General features: G+C 40.1%; 1 protein-coding gene across 1 annotated transcript in view; it reads left to right on the plus strand.

The window, feature by feature from the left end:
• The first annotated feature begins 769 nt into the window (after positions 1-769).
• The window catches only part of LOC117282755 (gastrula zinc finger protein XlCGF52.1-like), a 267,852-nt gene continuing 245,831 nt past the window's right edge, over positions 770-22,790 (plus strand). Inside the window, exon 1 of the mRNA XM_033753657.1 lies at positions 770-1,300. The gene's annotated coding sequence lies outside the window, so the exon portion shown is untranslated. The remainder of the gene's footprint in view (positions 1,301-22,790) is intronic.

Below are 22,790 nucleotides of genomic sequence, written 5' to 3' on the forward strand. Positions count from 1 at the left end.
GGACTAGCTCTGTCAATAGGGCCCAACTGAGTAGGTTTTGCTTGTAGACAGAATACAGTCTTCGAAACGTTGTATTTTAAATAAAAACAATAATATTTATAATGTTCAAAAGCGTAATATTTGTGCGACACAGTATGTTTAAGTTTTATTTTTCATCGACATGAATGTTACTTTTGTTTATAAATATGTACACTTAAGTATATTGATCTCATATCCTTATTTAACATTTATTACCATCCCTACTCTTTTGTGGTCTTGCTTTTTAGCTTCGCATAAGAATTTTATTAAGTGTTCAGCAAAAATTTTTCAAGTACGAAAAGGTTTCGTGGTCAAATCAAATTGGAAAACATTGCTCTAGGGCAGTGTTTCTTAACCGCCGGGACACGGCCCGGTACCTGGCCCTGGCATCAATTATACCGGGCCCTCGGTAACATGAACACGAATTCATTCTACACGAGCAGCCGGAATGTGTCTTTCATCTTTATAATTACGCGAATTCGCACGACGTCTGCTGACAGTCATTCCAACCGTTCCGTTCGTCTTCTGTGTTCAAGCCTAACAATCCTGTACGCCTCTCTTCCTCACAAGAATTGTGCGTTTCTAGGCGTTATTTGTTCGTAAGATATTTGCCTCCTCTGCTGTAGTCTACACAGAAAATAAAACGAAATCTGTGTGCTATGTTTACGTTAGTAGCTTTTCTCTTCCCTCTGCTTTGCAATGCGGAGTGCACGTATACAAAAGAGGAAACTATCCGTGAGCAGTTGTATGCTTCATTTGTTCAGTCTGATTCACTGATAGAAAAGTGGGGTAGCCGGCCGTAGTTGAATATGACTCCGAACGTAGAGTTAATCTGATGAAGAACTGGTAATTAACAAATGTGAAAATAATATAAAAACTTTATGTCCGTTTTGTACTTTTACATGCATTGTGCCAGTGGTTTAGATTTAACTTTCACAGTGAAACTTCAAAGCGAGTGTTAAGTTATTGTGTTAAGTTATTTCTAGTAATATCAAGGTGTGCTCGCAAAATTTTTCAGTCTTTTCTGATGGTAACCGACATCTATAGTGAATGTCTGTTTCTAGGAATTGCCAGCCTTTCACCATTAGAAAATTTTTCATTATGTTTAAGGAATTGATATGAACACAGAAGACAAAGCAGCGCATTTATTAGTGTGATCTTTTTTTTTTATTGTCTCGAAGACATTTCATCTTTCGAGCATTTTGAGTGATGTGTACAATATACAGGCAGAATTAGGTGACCATCTCTTCATACGTGTACACGAATGACTTTGGGCTAGATGGTGAGTACAGAAATATATATTGTATCAATTTTCTCTTGGCGTGTGCCTGTATGTTAACATATGCGAGTTACATAATGTGTCCATATCAGACTTCGGCACCATCTAAGTAACTCTTGAGTAATTCTCTTACGTAGTTCCACCAGAACTCAGGTGGAAGTCGCTTATTTGTTTTCTTTTTCGGATTGATACTAACAAAATCCCTCACAAAGGACCTCAGGTTCCTTGTATTATTGCAACATAAAATGCACTGTGGAGAATTCTGAAACATGTCACTTTTAAATAATTTCTTTTATTGATGAAATAAATTGTTACAGGTATTCATCCATCAGTTTTAATAAAACAGCAAGTGTTGCGATAATTGAAGTGTTTTTAATATTTTGCAGTATATGTTTCCATAAGGCCGTTTGTACAAATACTACAGAAATCCCTAAAAATTGGTTTAAGAAAATGAAATCGGCAGTAATTGATATTAATTTCGACGTGGCGTCTAACACAGCGGTTTGATTTCGGCTAAGCTAACATTTATTCAGTTAGTTGGAGACTTTTATCTAATTGTCAGTCGTATTGTAGAATTAAGATTGCAAAACTATCCTCTGAAACTTGCCATAATAAGTCTCGTATCAGTTTGCCTGCAAATTGAAAACATCTGTAATATCACATATCACATCTAGCAATGAAAGTTTAAGTAATTCCATGTTGAGATGATACATAAAATATTTTCATTATTTTGATGTTACAGTGCTTAATTCCATATTCTAATATCGTTTAAATGCATAGTTATATGTGACTAAGGGGGCGGACACTTAGAATATATTCTGTTTGCTTTCCATGTACAACAGTCTTTATGGCTGTCAGTGATCTTTGATCGTAATCAATAATGTTTCGTACCAGATGAGTATTAATTATCCAGAACGTATAAATTTTGCTATACAAATATTAGAATGAGTTAATATTTGTTTGTACCATGTTTTACATCACGATAGGTCAGGTGCGTTTTCTTTTCTCATCATATCTTTAGAACATTCGGAATCATGCACGTAATTTTATGATGAACGTAGACGGAAGTAATTAATCGACGTTCACGAAACTCTGTGTGGACAACAAACTACGAGAGGCCTTCAAATTTTGATACACATTAACTTTCTGTCTTTCTCAACGAAGGTTACAATTTGGATAGTGATTGGGCAACTTTAGGTCTTAAGATTAGGCAGTTTAGGTAATGACGGAGCAGGTACACATTGAGATGACCTTTAAAAACGGCTATGCTCATATCAGATGAATGCCTGGGCAAACATGTGACTCGAAAACCTTCCACCGTTCATTCCAATGTTTTGTGTGATATTCAATCTTGTAAATTATATAATTTTATTAACATAATATTTAAAGAAAATGTAAAGAAAGGGAACAACAATATTACCAAACACTTCAGTTATATTACTGGGACTGACGAATCAAAGTAACTCTTTCGTGTGCGCGGCAAGAGGAAAATCAGGCATTCCCCCCCCCCCCCTCTGGGATTTTGGCAAAGAAAAATAAAAAAATAAAGAAATATACCATATATTAACACTATGTTTACCTTTTATAATATGTTTCTGCCATGGCTACTTTAGGGCAGTCAGTAAAAGAGTCTTAAAAGGCTTAAACGCAAGTTTCTAAGCAAATTTTCTGGCTACTTTCCCTTGAAAATCTGGCCGCACTCACGAACTTTGCATGTTAAATTCAAATGGCAACATGGCACACACACTTATACTAGTTTTACTTGTGGTAATGAGTTATAATTCTTCCGAGTCTGAATATGCAGCACGCATTGCATTTAGCAGGGTCTGCCTCTTTATACACAAGTCAAGAGTGAAGTGTATTTGGGCGTCAGGATTATTTCATTTGCAGTTCGCAAAGTTATCACGACGGGAGACATGTGTTAATTCGTTTGGCGGTGGGGTTAGAGTGCTTCTGAAAAGCATGCATTTGCTGATGTTAAAATATGCATAGCACAGCCGTTCCACTGATATATAAAGCCGTATTTTTTTGTAAATAGCCAGGCTATGATTCATTTAACTTAGAAAAATGTTGGGTATTTAAAAACGCAGGTGCAAATATTTTATGTTGAAAGTTTTTTTCTTGTTAATAATAAACCCGCCTGCCTACTTTTGCCATATATTTTTAAATATATACAACCAGACACAGGCGTACGCATTTTGTCTCCAGCTAAAATCTGGAATATTTCCATGACCTTCGCTTTCGTACCATTTTCAGTTCATCATTCAAGTCATCTTGCCATTCGCTTTTACATAACCGACGAGGTTGGTAAAGCGTCTTTAAATAAATAAACTGTCATGGCATACAGTATACACATCTTTAGAGACGTATAGACAATGCGTATAAGAGCATAACTTACATTAATGATGAGTTATGAATGATAGGTACTTTACAGAATTCCTTTCGTCTGACAGTTTACCACAAGCATTAGCTTCAACTTCGTGTAAGGAGTTACATTACAGTGTGTTCTTCACACGGTAATAACTTAGACCTGTAAAATGTTGACAGTAACATCGTCGAATTATTTTATATTGTCATATGTTGAGTGATAAGACACGATGTTTGGATTGGTAATTGGATTTACTGAACTCTTAAAACTCGTAAATACACTCAGTTATAGAGGAATCGACAATTCACATTTTTACGGTTCATTATATCACGCACTAAGTCTTCTGAGTCGGATTATCTTCACCTATTGTCGCCTGCTAACGGCTCCCAACGCCAACAGATTTGTTTTTTCAACTGAACCCTTGTAGCCATAGCCCATATTTCTTTTATTGTTTATTTTATTTTACAATCTGCTCAATATACATAAATAGAGTAATTAGTAAAAGGGATGGGTGTGTGTAATATTGAAGCAGGTATCATCCTCCGATGATTCTTTGGTGCTTATCTAATGAGATCCTCTGGCGACATTCTGTTTAGTCTTCTTTCTATTGCTGGTTGCTTGAAGAGGTTTCTTATTGGTTGGTTGTTGTTTTGGGTGGTCCGGTTCTTGTGTTTCTCCGCGTATGCTCTGATGACTTCTGTTACATATGGTATGCTTAGGCCATATGTAACATCTTCTCTGACAAGCAGATGGGTTTGTTTGTTTGTTGTGAGGATGTTTGGCCTTCGTTCAGATGTATCGCACATATAGCATGTTGTTGAAGATTCTTCCTTTTGCTCTATATACGTGCATCTCCTCTGTTAGTGTTGGCTTTGCAAAGCAGATCATGCCTATCTTACGTATGTTATGCTACAACGGCTGCTTAATCTCTTGAACGGTCATCCACCGCCAAGATTAAGCCTCATATATTCTCTACGTCTGGCTACGCCTTGATCTATGTTGCGAAAATGTTCATTCTCATGATTTTGTGTGACTTCTTGCTGCCTTTACAATTTTGTTATATAATCATTTACATACGGAAGGTTGAGAGCCGTGTGCAAGTCGTGGACTGGTGTTCACCTTGGAAAAGTTCCAATGGTGCGGAGAACCGTGTTTTGTAGGCGCTGCAAATTTAAGAGACTTTTCAAAGCAAGTCAAAGTCACATTGTGACTGACGGTCAGTCAGTTAATCAGTCAGTCTTGGTGTCGAGCCCCATCTGGGCTTATGAGCAGATATTTGTTACTGTTTGACAGTTCTGCCCCTTGTGAGGCGCCCTTTCTGAGGAGTGGACAGGTCTATCTTGAATTCTTCAAAGCTCCAATTCGGTTCCCGGCATGTAGCCTCGGGGCGGATCCCACAGAAAACACCGCCTACAACAGTTCCTCTATTGAAGAAAGCAGTCTTCTGGGATGTGGTGCCGTGTAGATATTGTGTTAACCGCCTCCATCTTCAGGGTAGAAGAAAAAGAAGAAAATCCGCAAGCGAAGAACCAGCGTGATCATGCGCAAATAATGTCGAAGTCCCAGAAGACTACTTTCTTCATAGTCCCCTGCGTGAAAACCTCAAATCCTACACAGATACTCTATTGTGACATGCGTAGCTGTTTCTATTGTGACATAAATTAGGTATTTTATGTCGACGTGATTGTTACCGACTTTGCATAGCAACGAATGCTCTCTTAATAGCGACATCGTATGTTTATCCTGCTGTAACATAACAATGGACATTTCTTCTCGCTCCAGAATATTCGCGTAAATTCCTGCATTCTTCCGTATATTTTTATATAGCCCCTGATGGTTGTGCATCCGAAAGTTTGGTATTGAAACCAGTTTGCTACTTGTTAATATTTAATCCACAAAATGAGTTAAACTTTTTTTTTTTAAATTAGGTATTTTATGTCGTGTAGTTCTTTTTTGTGTTCTATTTCTTGTTTTTATCAGCGATTTGTATTTCGTGGATGGTATTTTGGTTACATTTTCGTTCCGGTCGCCAGTGTATATGGACAACCTTATGTTATTTATATGACGTTTTATTAGGTTTCCATTCCGGTATATAAAAGACGTGTCCTGAGAAAGGAAAAACACGAGTAACTGGCCTCCAGTTTGAAGAATGAGCCTTCCTTATATGAGGAACTAACATAAAGAACTATACGACTAAAGTATCACAGAATATCGCTCAGGGGATATGAATTACGTCTAACCGTTGCCACATTTCGTTGCATTTCCGAATGCATGTCAACTTGTGGCTCGAAACACTGTGCATGGAGCCCACTGTTATTCAACTTGAAGTAACTGAGGAGCACAGATTAAATGCATACCTCTTCTCTATAAGATCTCAGTCAACTCTGTGTTCCACTTCTTGCCGTCCGTGTACAACTTCAATTTATATTCACACGCCTTCCTCTCTTTATTACACGTATATACCACTACAAGTTTCGGTAGCATAGTTGGTTGAAGCACTATATTACAAGCCGGAAGATCATGGGTTCGATTGCCGATGATGTCATTAGATTTTCCAATTTACCTAATCCTTCCAGCCTCACTATGGCGCTACGGTCAACTGAACCTCTAAAAGAAATGGGTATCAGGAATCTTCCTGAGAGTAAAAGGCGGCCGGCGCATGAAGCAGACAACCTCACCGCCATCTCTGAGCCGGTTGTTTAGAAAATATGGGAGCCTCGAAATCTCACAACCCTATGGGCCTGTCACAGGGATAATTTTGCTTTTTTTTATGTTTCGGCCTAACTGGCCATCATCAATTGTGTAAGATTTTGGGAAGAAGGAACTTGCTGCTCTGTTATTTTTGCAAATGCTTTAAAATATTACAGGTTATATGAGATTACCACGCCGTTGGGCCTACCACTAGTGGCCGTGATGGCCCTCTGCCAACAGCAAGCTTACGGTCAATACACTGTGACACACACAGAACAAAGACTAACCAACAAACGAACAAAAAATTACCAGACAGGTGCATAACACTGGTACGATAACCTCTTATAACCTATAATATTCTGAGGCGCTACAAAAAGTATGATCTTAAACATTAAGGTATGAAAATGTGTCCCGAATTCGTGTGACTGAGGCTAGAGTCTCTCGTGGTGGCGTAATGTAAAATCGAGTTTCATGAAAAGCGATCAATTTCTGTACTAAATGTGTGGCTGTCAGCTTCTCAAGAAGAACTCTGCCCACGGAATTATTTTCAGTGATGCGCTTATACAGATGGAATAAAATGTACGTGTAGTTTATGCCGTGTATAAATTGAATACTTACGAGAGAGACTGTGCTATTGAGAGTGAGAACTTCGTCATAAAATAGTACTTATTTATAACTCGCCTTTTGGTTTAGATGAGAGACCCATTGTACAGGAGACAGTGCGTGTCTGGAAAGGGTGGTGAAGAGAAACCGCAGTTAAATTTATTCAAATAACGAATCTAATAGGGCAGTAGATTGAATAATATAAACACAGGGCATGCCTTACGGCAGTCTGCAATTTTAACAATAATCGTTTGCTACTGACTAGTTCAAATCCCTGTGCAGAATCGCCTCTGCATTTTTCAGTCTTTGCAATTGAGATTCCTCCCTGCTAAGATCTCATGATCCAGTCACCCACTTGTTTGCTTCCCACCGCGTGTTACGTCACCGTTCATGCGTGCTACAGAAAACATTGTGCGTTTCATTGGTGGGATGAATCGTATGATTACACAACTGCCTCATGGTTTATAGATGTTCACTTCTCTCTTTGTGTCAACTAAGAATTTTCTCTGCGAGGGTACAGTAAAAGGGGAGGGGATCAGTGCTAGATGGATTAAATCTGTATATGCATGAACTGGGAAAATAACCAACCATACAACACAGAACTTTTGTGTTTGTCAGTGGTTACAAACTTCACCGCCAGCGCCACACATGGCCCTATATATTTTAAGACTGAGTTGACTTGAGGCACAATACCGTTGCTGAATGGAATATCATATTTGATATATGATGCACATCGGAACTCTTATTTTACTGTATAAGTTTTTATGATTTCACGGCAGTGGCTGTGAAGAATACCGTCTTCTGGGATGTGGCGCCGTGTAGATCCTGTGTAAACCGACGTTTCGGCTGCAGTCACCTGCTCACGCTGGTTCCTAGCTCGCGAATTTTTTATACCTTGAACATGGGGGCGATACGTTCCGCAGAAACGTCGGTTTACACAAGATCTACATGGCGCCATAACCCAGAAGACGGCATTCTTCTCATTTTAATTGTTACCTATTTTTAGTTTTCAGAGTCATTCTTGGAGAGCTGATACTCACATGGATATGGAATTCCAAGCTTCGTACCCTTGTCACAGAAATCCACAAGTGGACATCATCCTAATGTACGAGTAGTTTAAACACTATACTCATTATGGTCCATTATTATTTTTTCTATATAGGTCTCAAAAGTAATTTCTTTCCAAGACATTTGCAAACGAAGATTGTGTCAGCATTTTTCTTTGTTTTTTCATTCATCTGTGCTTTCAACTTTTATCTGTTGAAGAGCCCTGTCTACGCGGTTTATGGACTTCAAAGACACGATTTAAAGTGAATTTTGAAAAGTTCAGGACAAAAGAATCTCAAAACGAAAACTGCGTTTTGACTAATGCTGTGAGAAAGGCTGATGCTACAAGTTATAATGGAGAATTGGGCTTTCAGAAAATAATCAGTTAAGGTGGATTTAATTTTATTGTCAGTACAAGGAAGGGTTCTAGTTCCTTAAATATTCTTGAATTTTAATTACGTTATATAATAGGAAATATTCAGAGATGTTTTCAGAAATGTATAACGCAGAAGTCTGATTCCGTAGGTCAATAACCTAGCGTTGTATTTTAGCGTCCTCTTGCACTGATTTTCATCCATGATATGTATACAATTGCCGTCTTATAGTGCACTCAATTTCACCTGTTACTTCATGACATGTTTCGGCAACATTGTGCCATCATCAGGTGCCCTAATTACACTAATCTATTGCATTGCTTGCCTTTATACAATTATTTAAAAAGTATTTAAAAAGTGCGTATGTGTCAACTATAATAAATTTACACACACTAAAACTTGTTAAGATTATTCATCTTATGTGTCTTAATTAAAACTTGCGTGTGGTTCTTCCAAAATGGGGGTCGTTTTTCTTATATTCTGTGTAAACCTGCAACGTGAAAAAAGGTACTTATTATTATCAATTTCGGCTTCTATCTGTTATATGTTGTGTTATAATGTTTAGTACTCACCGTGTCTTGTGATGTGTGTTCCCTTCTTAGCTAAGAAGGGTTTACACAGAAAATAAGAAAAACGACCCCCATAGTGAATGAACCAGACGCAAGTTTTAATTAAGACACATAAGATGAATAATCTTAACAAGTTTTAGTGAGTGTAAATTTATTATAGTTGACAAATACACACTTTTTAAGTGGTGTTGTGAGGATATATGAGGGAAAGCAATGCAATAGATTAGCCTAATTAGGGCACCTGATGATGGCACTATGTTGCGGAAACATGTCATGAAGTAACAGGTGAAACTGAGTGCACTACAAGACGGCCACTCTATACATATCATGGACAATAACCTAGCATTGTACACCTTAAATCCGAAAATTATTATCACAGTACACACCTACTTGCACCGTATAGAGCACCAATATTCTATTTCAAAATATCGAAATTAAATTTAATATTTGAGATTTTCAAAGTTAGGTTTGTTGTATTCAAGATATTTAAAAGGAACTTGCGCAAAATGCTGAAAGTTCTCCTTTTGCTGTGAAATGGGCTAGCCAAAAGCAAGCACACGATGAAAACAGTCGCATTAACACGCAATTTACCTCCGTTACGCTCGGCAAAATTACGTTTCGCATTTGTTCACTTAAGTTGTAATGCTTCTAACTTTTTATTCAGGAGGTGTCCGGTTCGAATCTCTGTAATCACTCGACACTACATAGCCCGAGTAACTGCCAGTGTCATTAAATAAACGGCAACGAAGTGACACATTAAAAGTTATGGAATAAGGCCTCGGAAACACAGCCCTGTCTTGGTACCTGGACATCCCTGATACTGTAAGCTGTTAGTTTATATAGTCGTACTGTATTCTGTCTGATACAATAGTCACCGCGATTCTGACTTGAAATCAGCCGAACACGATATGATTGGGAGGAGGTTTGCATATATATATTTCACCATGCAATTTCTTGGTGCCGCACCGCGCAGAATTATTTCCGTTCTGTCTTGCTTCCTCTTTAGGAGACGTGTGTGTAGCCCTGTGTCCCCCTTTTGCCAATCTGTCGAACAGACTTCAATCAGAACTCGGGCAGGGCAGAAACAGAGGGGGTTGTATCGTAACATGCTCCACCCCGCCCGCTCTGTCGGTCAGCCTGAAACCATTCACCCTCGCGAATTATACACGAAACATTTTCGTGTGCTAGTAGCTGAATCCCACTGTTTGGATATTAAACATTGTCGATAATGCGCTGGCTGGTAATGGGGTTGCTTTTCCTTCCTAATGAACGGTCTGCTCACATATCTGCCTTTCTGTGCCAGTTTTATAATTCTCTTTAAATTAAGTGTTCGATTAGCAGCTCTGAATATATGTTAAAATACATGACATGAAATCCATACATCGCAAAATTTCTTATGGTTTAGTTTTGAGTTCCTCACAGCATTGGCCTATGGAAGGTTGTATCTTCTGGAATATATCGCCATGTGGTCCGGTTATATCCCAGAAGACACGGCGCTTGTCCTGTTCTGTTTTACTTCATTTTCTGAAGCTCTTTATATACGGAGAATTCTTTCACCGAAAGTTATTGTTATTAAATATAACCAAGAAAACGCAGTCACAATATTAATTTTTTCAGAGTAAAATGAAATCCATACGTTTAAAGTTTGTTGCTGTAGCCTCTCAGACTAGTGCCTCAGCCTAGTCCTTCAGAGGATCAAATTGCTATTGGAAAGATGAAAAAGTACAAATTACTAAGTAATGTTCAAAGTCCGGCAGAAGTAATTTAAGGAAAATGCGAAAAGTTGCGACCTGAGATCATATTCACATTGATTCTGTTCGGAATAAGGAAAATTGTCCTGATAAGTGGAAGGGGTCTATTATTGTATCAGTTCACAAAAAGGGCGATGAAACTGACTGCAGTAATTACCGTAGGATACCACTGCTATCAAGTTCATATAAAATATCATCCAATGTCCTTCTCTGAAGGTTAAGGCGAAATTGTTGGGATCATCAGTGTGGGTTTTAATGTAACAGATCAACTACTGATCAGACTTTTTGTATTCGTCATATACTGGAAAAAAATTTGGAGTAAAATAAGACAGTACATCAGCTATTCATAGACTTCAAGAAAGCCTATGATTCAGTTAGGAGGGAAGTATTGTACAATATTCTGATAGAGCCTGGTGTACGCATGAAATTAGTTAGGCTGGATAGAATGTGTTTAAATGAGATATGTAGTAAAACACGTATAGGTAAATATATTTCTGATAATTTTCCTATCGAAATTGGTCTAAACCAAAGAGATGCTTTATCGTCACTGATTTCAACTTCTCTTTAGAAAATTCCATTAGGAAGGTCCACTAAAACCAGGAGGTGGTGAAACTGAATGGGACACATCAGCTGTTGGTATATGCTGATGGCATGCATCTAGTAGGAGATAACAGATGCGATAAAGAAAACACAGGAATTTTAATTGACGCTAGTAAGGAGGTTAGTCTAGATGTAAACACAAATAGAACAAAGTATGTCTTGTTGCCTCGCCGCTAGCATGCAAGGAAAAATCATGAAAAGAAAGATAATAGACACTTAGACAATATGACGCCGCGCCATAGCTCAAGCGGTTAGTCGCTGGCTTCCCACCGCGGCGGCCCGGGTTCGATCCCGGGTATGGTCAAGTGGGATCTGTGGTGGACAAAGTGGCGTTGGGGCAGGTTTTCTCCGAGTACTTCGGTTTCCCCTGCCAATCTTCATTCCACCAGTTGCTCCACAATCACCCTCACCTATAATCTGGGGCTGGTACAGTAGGCCAGAAGTGGCCACAGTACAAGGGACTTAGTCCCACACCACTAGCAATAAAAAAAATACAGATGATATGACAAAGTTCAAATATATAACAGGAACGACAGGTAAGGCAGCGTCTACACGAGCTCACAAAATGCGTCCGTTGTAAAGAACGTACTTTATGACGGACGTTGCTGAGGACACCACACAGTTGCAGAATGTGGTGCGTAGTTTTTTGTCTGCAATGGAGCCAGAAGAAAGAGTAGCATTCGCCTCTCTTGTTTATTTCTACAACGGACGTCACGACGTTCGTTAAAACGGACGCATTTTGTGCGCTCGTGTAGACGCTGCCTAAAGATAAAGTTGTGCCTGTACTTAAATAATTAAGCACTACGCCATGAAGGCGTATGGGAGAGTGGATATGTAGTTCCACATTTTCTTGACTTCGGCACTAGTTACAGGCGAGTGGTCAGCTTCACGCCCTTGCCACCTAACCCGCGGGGATAGAGTCCACGGTACCCATTGGATAGGTGGCTGAGTGGGTCGCAGAGACGGTCTGGACGACTTGGAGAAGAGAAAATTCTTGACCCTACAGTGACTCGAACCCCGACCCCTCGGTTCGTTCAGCCCGTAACCAGTCGCTATACCGAATGAGCTGTCCCGGCTCCTACAAAAATATAGAACATATTTAAACTACTCGAATATATTTCTTTGCTTCTTCGTGTGATATGATTAGTATGGAATTCGTTTTGTTTTTGATTAAATGGAAAAAGGCCCCGACTGAGCATTTGTTATGAAGTCGGGTATACAAAGGCAATCGCCTCTTGTAATGTGGCTGGGGGACGGGGGACGGCAGAGGCAGTGTCCCGCGGGACTTTTCAAGGGACCATGAAAAGGAAGTCTTTTGAATGGAAGTTGCGTGATTAGAGGACAACTGTAGGAAGCGTCGAGTTGCACAAAGGTTTGGAGACAGGTCTGCTGCTGAGGGCCTGCAGGAGATTGAGTCCCGGTTCGCAAATAAACAAAGGTTAAGCGCGCGGGAGATGACTATTGGGACATTTGTCCGATTGCAATGCTGAAAAGAAGCGAGACGGGTTTGTTCTAATAGAAGCTCTCAGTGGGCGTGTCCTTATCACAGCAGAGTTCCTTTCCGAAAGTACTGCGCATGTATGATTGAGGATTGTTAAGGCTAAGGCGCTTGCTTCTACGTTTACTTAACAATTTTTACAGCGTCCTTGAATAGATGTCTATCTTATAATATATATGTATAACTTTAGCGGTTTTAAACGAGTTCAAAAACTTAAAAGTTATATATTTAAGTTCATACTTACATTATTAAGTACAAAGTGCATCTACATAAAACATATATTCGCCAGTAATTAAAACATTAATATATATATATATATATATATATATATAAACGACCTCCTCTGTGGTCTAGTGGTCAAGAGTTCCTGGCTACACATCCAGAGGTCCGAGTGCGATCGACGGCGCCACCAGATTTTCTGAGAAATAGTGGGTCTGGAAAGGGGTCCACTCAGCCTCGTGATGATAACTGAGGAGCTATTTCAAGTAAATATCTGCTCCGGTGTAGAAAACCGAAATTAACGGAAGTGGGGATTCGTTGCGCTGACCACGCGACACCCTCTATCCGCAAAAGTTGGCACTAACTTCGCCGACAAGCGGCGGTCGCTCGGTCGGTATAGTTCGCTTGCGGAATGAAACCACGGAGGTCTTTTTTAACGACGATGACACCAATGTAATTACGGGACCACAGGCCTGTCGACTGTAAATGGTATCACATTTTGTGAAATGAAGAAGAAAGGTTATCTTTAATTTCCTCCGAGTAAACAAATTTCAAATTCAAATCGTATTTCTCAGACTCCAATATAACGAGCTTCTGTGTTTCAATTGTCACTCGATTCAGACTGTTGCTGTCCTCAAACATTTGATCGTATCGCCTCCATTGCAGGCCGACTCAGCCACTTTCCAGCTTATAAATTTTATTTTGTATTATTTACTTTTTAATTCACATTTTGTTCTCCAACAGAACAAATGGCCGGCTCTTGTGAATATTTTAATGAATCTTCGTATCCGTAAAGGATAATAATTTCTTGACCATTTCAGCGACTGTCAGTTTCTCACGAAGAAATCTGTTTCATGAAGTTAATTACTTTTCTGAGCCAATAGAGTTCATAAGCAAGGCGCAAAATATGAATTGAAACTTTAAATGTGACTTCAGTGAATACACGTATTATTTAGTTAGAATTGCAAGTGGCAGTTCGCCGATCGCATGCTTAAAATTGTTCTTTTGTAGATACCGGCGGAATGAAATTTCGTGGCCTGTAGTCCGCAAACGAACTCTACCGACCGAGCGGTCGCCGCTTGTCGGCGAAGTTAGTGCAACTTTTGCGGATAGATGGTATCGCGTTGTTAGTCCAACGGATCCACACTGCCGTTAATCTCGGGTTTCTAGACCGGAGTCGCTATTCCCTTGAAATAGCTCCAAAATTATCCTCACGAGGCTGAGTGGACCCCGTTCCAGACCCACTACTGCTCAGAAAATCTGGTAGCCCCGGGAATCGAACCCGGGCCTCTGGATCTGAAAGCAGGAACTCTGACCACTAGACCACAGAGGCAGTCCGGCGGAATAAAATGCCATGCAAAATAAGTGTCCATGTGTGTCTGTGAATGCTGATGTAAACTTTCGTTTCGACTTTCACGTAAATTGGTGTCCTTGGTCTGCCAAACCGACTCTTGTTGAGATACAGGTAAAGGGAAGCTTACGACTTCAATAAGACACACATCGGGAGTGAAGGTGGACATTCACACATTTTAAGCTTAGATATTAGACACAATAAATGGTGCGCTTCACACTCCGACCACTTTACCCCCTGATGACGAAGTTTGCATCTTGTCTGGATCCGTTGACGAAGGGGAATCTCTCCTTGTCCTCCATCTTAGCTATCAGAATCATATTGTGAGAGATTGGGCCTTTTAAGGAGACAAATACATAAAAAGCATTACAGCAACGAATCTGCAAAAGTAGGGCGTCCATTGCTGTGCAGTGCAGGGTGGACACGTCTGACAACAATACATGATAACCGCTGCTAGGCAGCGATGTGTTTTCTGTGGATGGTCCGTACCGAGCCTATACAGAGAACAGTGAACACTGTTTCGAGAAAACTCGTTAGGAAGACCTCTTTCAAGGCAGTCCAATAGTTGATGTGTTAGCATAATAACGAATTTTAGTTACGACGTGAAAATTATCGAATAAATCGAGTTATCAAATCCGGAATCGATTATTTCCTGTCGCTTTACCAAGATACACGTTACAATATAGCAGGAACTGTACCTAGACGGCCGTGGAGAAGACACTAAATATATCGAGGACAGAACTGAGGGAAGGGTCTTCACAGTCAATGCTATTACAAGAGAGAAAAGGAGTTGAGACCCGACAATAAACCCCGCTGTCCAGCAAGCACATTACTTGTTATTGTCATGCCTCTAGAGGCATTTCCATTAGTGGGTTCACCGAAAGTAATACAAATGTTAAAAAACACTTGACATGTTAGCGATCTATGTGTGTTCTTCGTGGGTGAAATGCAGACATTAGTCTCGCTATGTCTGGATGACAGGACAACATGCTAGCAACGCTGGGGAATAAGACGGTTGGGTGGAAAGGAAACTCAGTACCGTAACATACTTATGTGGGATATCCTCTTTTTTACGAAGCAATCGTTTCAACTTTAAAACAGTTTGGGAAAATAAGGATCCGGTATTTTTTCATTGACATTTGAATTAAAAACGTTACAGGTGTCACCACCAACAAAAGGTCGACCGGTTGGTTTAGTGCACAGTGCGTCTGACAACATCCGGGATGAAATATGTTTAGCGGGCTTGGTTTCACAGCTGAGATTCGATACTGCTTTCGTCCGTTGGTATCTGATGATGTATATAAAATGGCTAATGTTAGTGGGATCAAAGGATAAATGTACTCCTGTAATTTCATCGTCACTATCATGGTCATCAAAGGACATCACGAATGTAGGCTAATGAATGTGACCTATTTCTCCCTCAGAGGTATCGTCACTTAGCGATAGCCTTCAGAAAGACTACTCATCTTCTTGTTGACTATTGTTCAGTATTTGTCGTGAGTCTCTGGAATTATTAAATTCCATGGACATATTAGAGTCACCTGATTATCTTTATATAAGGTCGTGGGTTCGATTTCCGATGAGATGGATTTTTATCACTTTACCTAATCCTTCCAGCCGCACTATGGCCCTGGGGTCGACTCAGCCTCTAACAGAAATGAGTACAAGAAATCTTCCTGGGGTGTAAAGGGCGGCCGGTGCGTAAGACTGACAAACTCACCGTCATCTGTGAGCCAAATGTCTAGAGGAATTATGGGAGCCTCGACATCTCAAAATCCTATGGGCTTTCACGGCCTGTTACCGGAATATATGTACTTGTAGTGTAATGAATCGACAATTGACATACATATTTGCATGATGACTTTTTAAAGAAACCAAAATATGACATTCCCGTCTGTCGTCTTATCCTGTGAGGTTCTGGCAGTGCCTACAGAGGACATTCTATTATGCAGCCCTATTTAAATAAGACAAAGTCACACACGAGGCTGAACAGCTTGGAGAATAATCCTTGGAGTGAAGATGAAAAGTGTCCAACTTAATAACCTTAAACTGAGTAAGGTTACACATTTACAAATTTAGACATTTTTCATACTGAACTGAGGAACACGCTGCTATTAATAATATTATAGAAATTCCATTCCTTTATGCCTCGAATTAATGGAAACAAAGCACAGATACTGCTGTGTTTTAAAGGTAAGTTTTCGAGCTAAAATCTACTCTGACACTATTCATTATTTTTCTTTCTCGTATAATCAAATTAATATTAATAAGAATATTGCCATCTACTGGGATATGGCGACGTGTAGATCATGTGTGAACTGACGTTTCGGAGGAACATATCGCCTCCATCTTCAGAGTAGAAAGATCCGCGATTGAGGAACCAGCGTGAGCAGGTGTCTAGAAGTAGAAGTAGAAGAAAACCTCTCACTCCTGCCCGGTATCGAACTCCTGTCGTCCAGCCAGTAGCCCGTCGCTATACCGACAGCTATTCCAGCTCTGGAAGCAATAGTTATTTCATCAGAATATTAGCTATCCAGCGTATCAGTGGTTACAGGGTAGGTCTATACACAGAATAGCTCCAGCGTGTAATTTATTGTGAACCTGGGAGCCTTCGCAATGGCCGTTGATTCACTGTATTGTACTGTATTGTATTGTAGTGTAATTACACAGTCTCCGTTGCCTCGAGTGTGATATTACGTTGGCAGAGTCCTCTCTGCTCCCATCTGCAGGTGACTGGCTGGTACTCTGTTCGGATACTGTCAACTTACTCTGGTTCTTATTGCCCGCTTGAAGAATAGCTTCGCGGAATTGAATCCTGTGCCTGTTTCTTTTTTATATTATGCTGTCCTGTGGTGGTGGAAACGTTTGACGAGCCAGTACCCTGTCCAAGGAATGATCGTGTGTGTCTAATTACGAATGAATTAAATATTTTCTTGGTTTGGGGCGAGACTGAGTCCACTTGGTACGACGTCTACTGTTTGACTTGTTATACCAGCCCCGGATGATAGATGATGATGAGTGTGAAGCAATTGGTGGAATGAGAATTGGCAGGGGAAACCGAAGTTCTCAGAAAAAAACCTACCCCAGTGCCACTTTATGCACCATAAATTCCGTTTGACATTCTGAGATCGAACCCGGACCTCCGTGATGAGAATCCTGCTACTAACAGCCTGAGCTATGGCACGGGTTAGTACTCGTATCTGTTTAAGAATCAATAGTCCGTTAATCAAGTTTGAATTTGCACAAGCCGGTAGAAGAAGAAGAAGAAGAAGAAGAAGAAGAGCACGATCCTCTGCAGATTAGCTGAGCTGCTGCAGAAGACAACGCATCTAGGACCCTCGAAATATCTTACGTTTATAATTGCGATTTCGAATTCCTCCCTTGCGATTGCTTTGTGCCCTTCTATATTTTTTCATGAAGACAATGCGCTCAGTTAGGTTCTTTCCCCATCTAAGTAATCATCCCGAAAGACCGACCGATCCAGCTATATAGCGTTAAATACTGAGGACAGAAAAAGATGGGCCATCATAGGATGAAACAAAGTTAATGGATGGATAACGTGTGTGCTCAAGCTGACCAATCCCAAAACCTGTATGTAGCATTCTCGCAAGTCTCTGCTGACGTCACGATTCGTGTTCGAGGATTCGTTTTGTAAGCCTATTGTTACTACTCACTGGCTGCTACACACTTCTTTCCTGATGAGAACCACGTAGTACACTCAAGGCTTTTATTATTCATCTGTTTGGCTGTGTTCCGTTTCATCTCGTCAATCACTCACACTTATACCGTGCCATGTCTACCCTACCTGTTCCTCCTTCCCCTGACTACACCCTCAAACCCTGGGGCCAAACCCCCTTCACGCCACAACCCCTCAGTTTAATCTCGCTAATGCATGGCCTCTTCTATATAAATCCACCGATATTAAAACGGAGAATATCCATTTTATTAGGTCGAGGTTGGTTACGTCGGGATCAGCGCGCCTCGGGGTTGTCTGCTTGCTGAAAGGCTCGCCGACTTGCTTTGTGGAACACAACCAATTCACTTCTGACTCCTAAGAATCCTTTCTGTATACACATTTTTATTAATTTCGTTTATTAACTGTTGTCTTATTGAAAACCTCGACGCTATTCCTCGGCCTCTAGGTCTACGAAATAGTCCTTGTGAACATTCAGGAGTGAAAGTTAATCCTGAAATACTGAACCCTACAAATACCGGGATTTCTTGAATGAAGGATCGGCTCGCTGTGGGATCAGCGTTTACGTAGAGTAGTAAAAGACTTAAATTCGTATCCCTAGCAGGATCGAAAGAGCGTCCCTTTGTTCTGGCGCGTGGTGTTCGCATTCAAGATTCCGGACCACTTTGACCTGAACATACCGACCTGGTATATACTGTGTACGCCAGAAGTCTGCAAGGATTCAACTTCTAACTACCAACTGAAATTAAAACACCTTAATGATAAATGCTTAACCAATTATAATCTTATTTGTGTATCTAAAGATCAGTGAAAGGGTAGACAGTGTAGCACTTGGCTACAGAGTGGACGACCGAGGCGTCGGAGTTCGAGTCCCGGTAGGGTCAGGGATATTCACTTCTTCACGTCGTCCACACCGGCACTGGGGTCCACCCAACCTCATATCCAATGAGTACGGGGGACATTTCCCCCGGGGTTGGGGGGGGGGTAAAGGAAAGGACGTGAAGCTGACCTCCAACTAGTGCTGAGTTCAAGAAAGTATGAGTCTATACGTTCCCCCATACGCCTAATGGAGTAGTGCTTAATTAATTAAACACATGAACAACTTTACCTTTTTTTATCTTCACATTAGGTCTCCCATTCGTCCCGGTTTTCTCGGGACAATCCCGTTTTTTCTTATAATGTCCCGCTGTACCGGATTTATTTCAATATTCCCAATTATAAGTGCTCTTCTGTAACATTAATTTCTATCGATAGCCGCTAGGCAACGGATGCTATTCTCCGCAATTGGATTTTCTATAGCGATGTTAACACTCCTGGTGGCTAATCCACAAAATACAATTTCACAAATTATTAATTCTTCCCTTGGCAATGTTTTTTTTTTTTCGTTTTTGTTGGTATTATTTGATTTGTTTTCATATAAATATTATGGAACCCCACTTCACATGGATCTGCTCTTCCATTCGGTTCATACATTGAGACTAATGAAGTTATTTCCAAGTGGTTAGAGAGCTTTATAAAGATACAGTTTTGACTTCTTTAATAGTCAATAGTTTCTTTAACAGTCAAGAAAACTGTGTCCTCCTTTACGTCGTAATACAGTCTAGTTTTCATTGTCATAAAAGGTAACGATAAAACTGATATTTTGTTCATTTCTACGCTTGAGGTTCTTTGATCTAGATTAAGTTGTATTATGCGGATTTTGGTGTCATTTTATTTAAAATTACTAAATACGTATATGATATGAAGTATTACAAGATATATATGCAAGAGCGTTCGCTTATTACTTACTTACTCATGGAGCTGAGCCCTTCTGGAGGAGCCGCCAATTCTGCAGCTACTCAAGAAATTCCCAGCATTTTATGGAACCCGAAGGTTAATTACCGTGTTCACAAGAGCCCTCCACTGGTCCCTATCCTGAGCCAGATCAATCAAATACATCCCATTTCATCCTATCTATCTAAGATCCATTCTAATATTGTCCACCCACCTACGCTTTGGTCTTCCCAGTGGTCTCCTTCCTTCTGGGTTTTCCACTAATATCCTATATGCATTCCTCGTCTCCCCCATTCGTGCTACATGACCTGCCCACCTCATTCTCCTTGACTTGATCATTCTAATTATACTTGGAGGAGAGTACAAGTTATGAAGCTCCTCATTACCCGAGTTCAATCGCCCCTTAATTTCCTCCTTAATCAGGTTTCGATCCGTTGTCGTTGTCCCCAAATGTCTGAACTGTGCCACATTTTCAAAACATCTATTTCCTATCTTTATATCATGATTTTGCCCTACATTTTGGTGACGAGACAGCAACATATACTTAGTTTTCTCTGTGTTTACCTCTAGACCAACCTCTTTACTTGTGTCAATTAAAGTTTGTGTGTTTTTCTTATGGTATCTACATTATCACCCAGTAGATTCACATCATCGGCATAGACCAACAGCTGATGTGTCCCATTTAATTTCAGTCCCACCTGGTTTCCCTGGACCTTCCTAATCGCATATTCCAAGGCAAAGTTGAAAAGGAGTGGTGATAAAGCATCTCCTTGTTTTAGACCATTCTGGAGAGGAAATTTATCAGACAACTGTTTACCTATACGGACTTTACTGTACGTTTCGTTTAAACACATTTTAATCAGCTTAACTAGTTTCATGGGTATCCAAAACTTTATCAGAATATTGTACAATACTTCCCCCTAACTGAATCATAGGCTTTCTTGAAGTCTATGAATAGCTGATGTACTGTCTCATCGTACTCCCATTTTTTCGCCAATATCTGACAAATGCAAAAGATCTGATCTGCAGTTGATCTTTATGTCGAAACCCACACTGATGATCCCCAATAATTTCATCTATATACTTTGAGAGAAGAATATTGGATAAAATTTTGTATGAAGTTTATAGCAGTGATATCCCTCGATAATTACTGCAATCAGTTTTATCACCCTTCTTTTGAACTGGTACAATAATGGACTCATTCTATTGATCAGGCAATTTTTCCTTATGCCAAATAGAAGTAATTAGATTGTGGATCTTAGAACGTAACATTTCTCCTCCTGCGTGAATAAGTTCTGCCAGAATTTGATCACTACCTGGCGATTTATACTGTTTCAATTTTGAAATAGCACTTTCAACCTCAAAAGAGCTAGGATCAGGTACTAACGGCTCAGGATTCCTGTCTGCCTAACATCACTGACCCTATGTACATTCAGTAACTGAGAGAAGTAGTTCCTCCACCTATTCAAAATGTTGTGGGAATCTGCAAGCAGATCACCATTCTCATCCTTCACTAAGCTACTGCTAGGCTGGTAGCCCCTTTTAATGTCATTTATTCCTCTATACAGGTCTCTAATGTTCTTGTTCTTACTCTTCATTGCAAACTCATTACTTTTGTCTTTCAGAAACCCCCTTTTTGTTCCTGAAATACCGGCTGGTTTCACGTCTTATATTGTTCAGATTATCCCCATTTAACTCGCTTGGATCCTGTAACCATTGCAATTTGGCCTGCTTTCTTTGATCTAATAATTTTGAGCATCCTTCATCGAACCATGGCTTATGCTTTTTCGGTTCATAATAACCTCGACTCTCTTTGGCAGACGTTTTTATATTCTCTCTAATAGTTTCCCAAGCTTTATTAACATCCACCTCAGTTTCCACATTTTCCAAAGCCGCGAACCTATTTGAGATTTCAACACAATATTGCTCTTTACCCTCTACCTCATTTAATTTCTTGAGATTGAACCTCTCCATATGAACTCTGTGTGTTGTTTGTTTGCTCACTGCCAGTCTTTCCCTAACCTTTGTCACCACCAGGTAGTGGTCAGTATCACAATCTGTTGCCCTGAATGATCGGACATGAAGTATATTTGAGTGCCGTCTCCTATCTATCAAAATATGGTCAATTTGATTGTGTATCTTCCCATCAGGTGATGTCCAAATAAATTTATGGATGTTACGATGTGGGAACACTGTACTTTTGACAGTAAGATTTTTTGATGTGGCAAAGTTTACTACTCTAACTCCATTATCATTACTAATTTCATGCAAACTCTCATTCCCAATCGTTGGTTTGAAAATGTCTTCCCTCCCTACTTTGGCATTGAAATCTCCTAACAAAATTTTCATACGGTACTTCGGGAACTTATCAAATACATGTTCAAGTTCTTTATAGAATCTATCCTTTATGTGATCAATTTTATCTTCTGTTGGTGCGTGAACATTCATAACAATGATATCACACCAGCGACCTTTTATATATGATATATATGATAGCCTATCACTAACGAACTCTACCCTCTTAACTGCCGACACGATTCTCTTATGTACGAAAAAACCTGTACCTAATTCATGATTTTCATTCCCCTTTCCATAGAAAAATGTATAGTCTCCTGCTGGTGCCATGCCACCTCCATCCCATCTGACCTCCTGTACTCCCGCTAAATGTAACTTATATTTTAAGATTTCTTCTGCCACTGCCCTGAGCGAACCTGCCCTATACAAACTTCGAACATTCCAAGTGCCAAATCTCATATCCATTTTCATTAGCTTAGTTCGTTTTTCCAAGGAATCCGTCCAGGTCCGAGGCTTTATGTTCATTTTCGTAATATACTTATTTTTTACGGCGATGAGTTGTTAGCCCACGCCCAACCCCCAAGCTGGAGGGCCACCCCTTGTCGGCTGTGCCCGACTGCTTACTCAGTATATTCGTAGCTTCCATCCAAAACTGGAGGG

The sequence above is a fragment of the Cryptotermes secundus genome, unplaced genomic scaffold (genome assembly GCF_002891405.2).
Source record: "Cryptotermes secundus unplaced genomic scaffold, Csec_1.0 scaffold165, whole genome shotgun sequence".
NCBI classification, from domain to species: Eukaryota; Metazoa; Arthropoda; class Insecta; order Blattodea; family Kalotermitidae; genus Cryptotermes; species Cryptotermes secundus.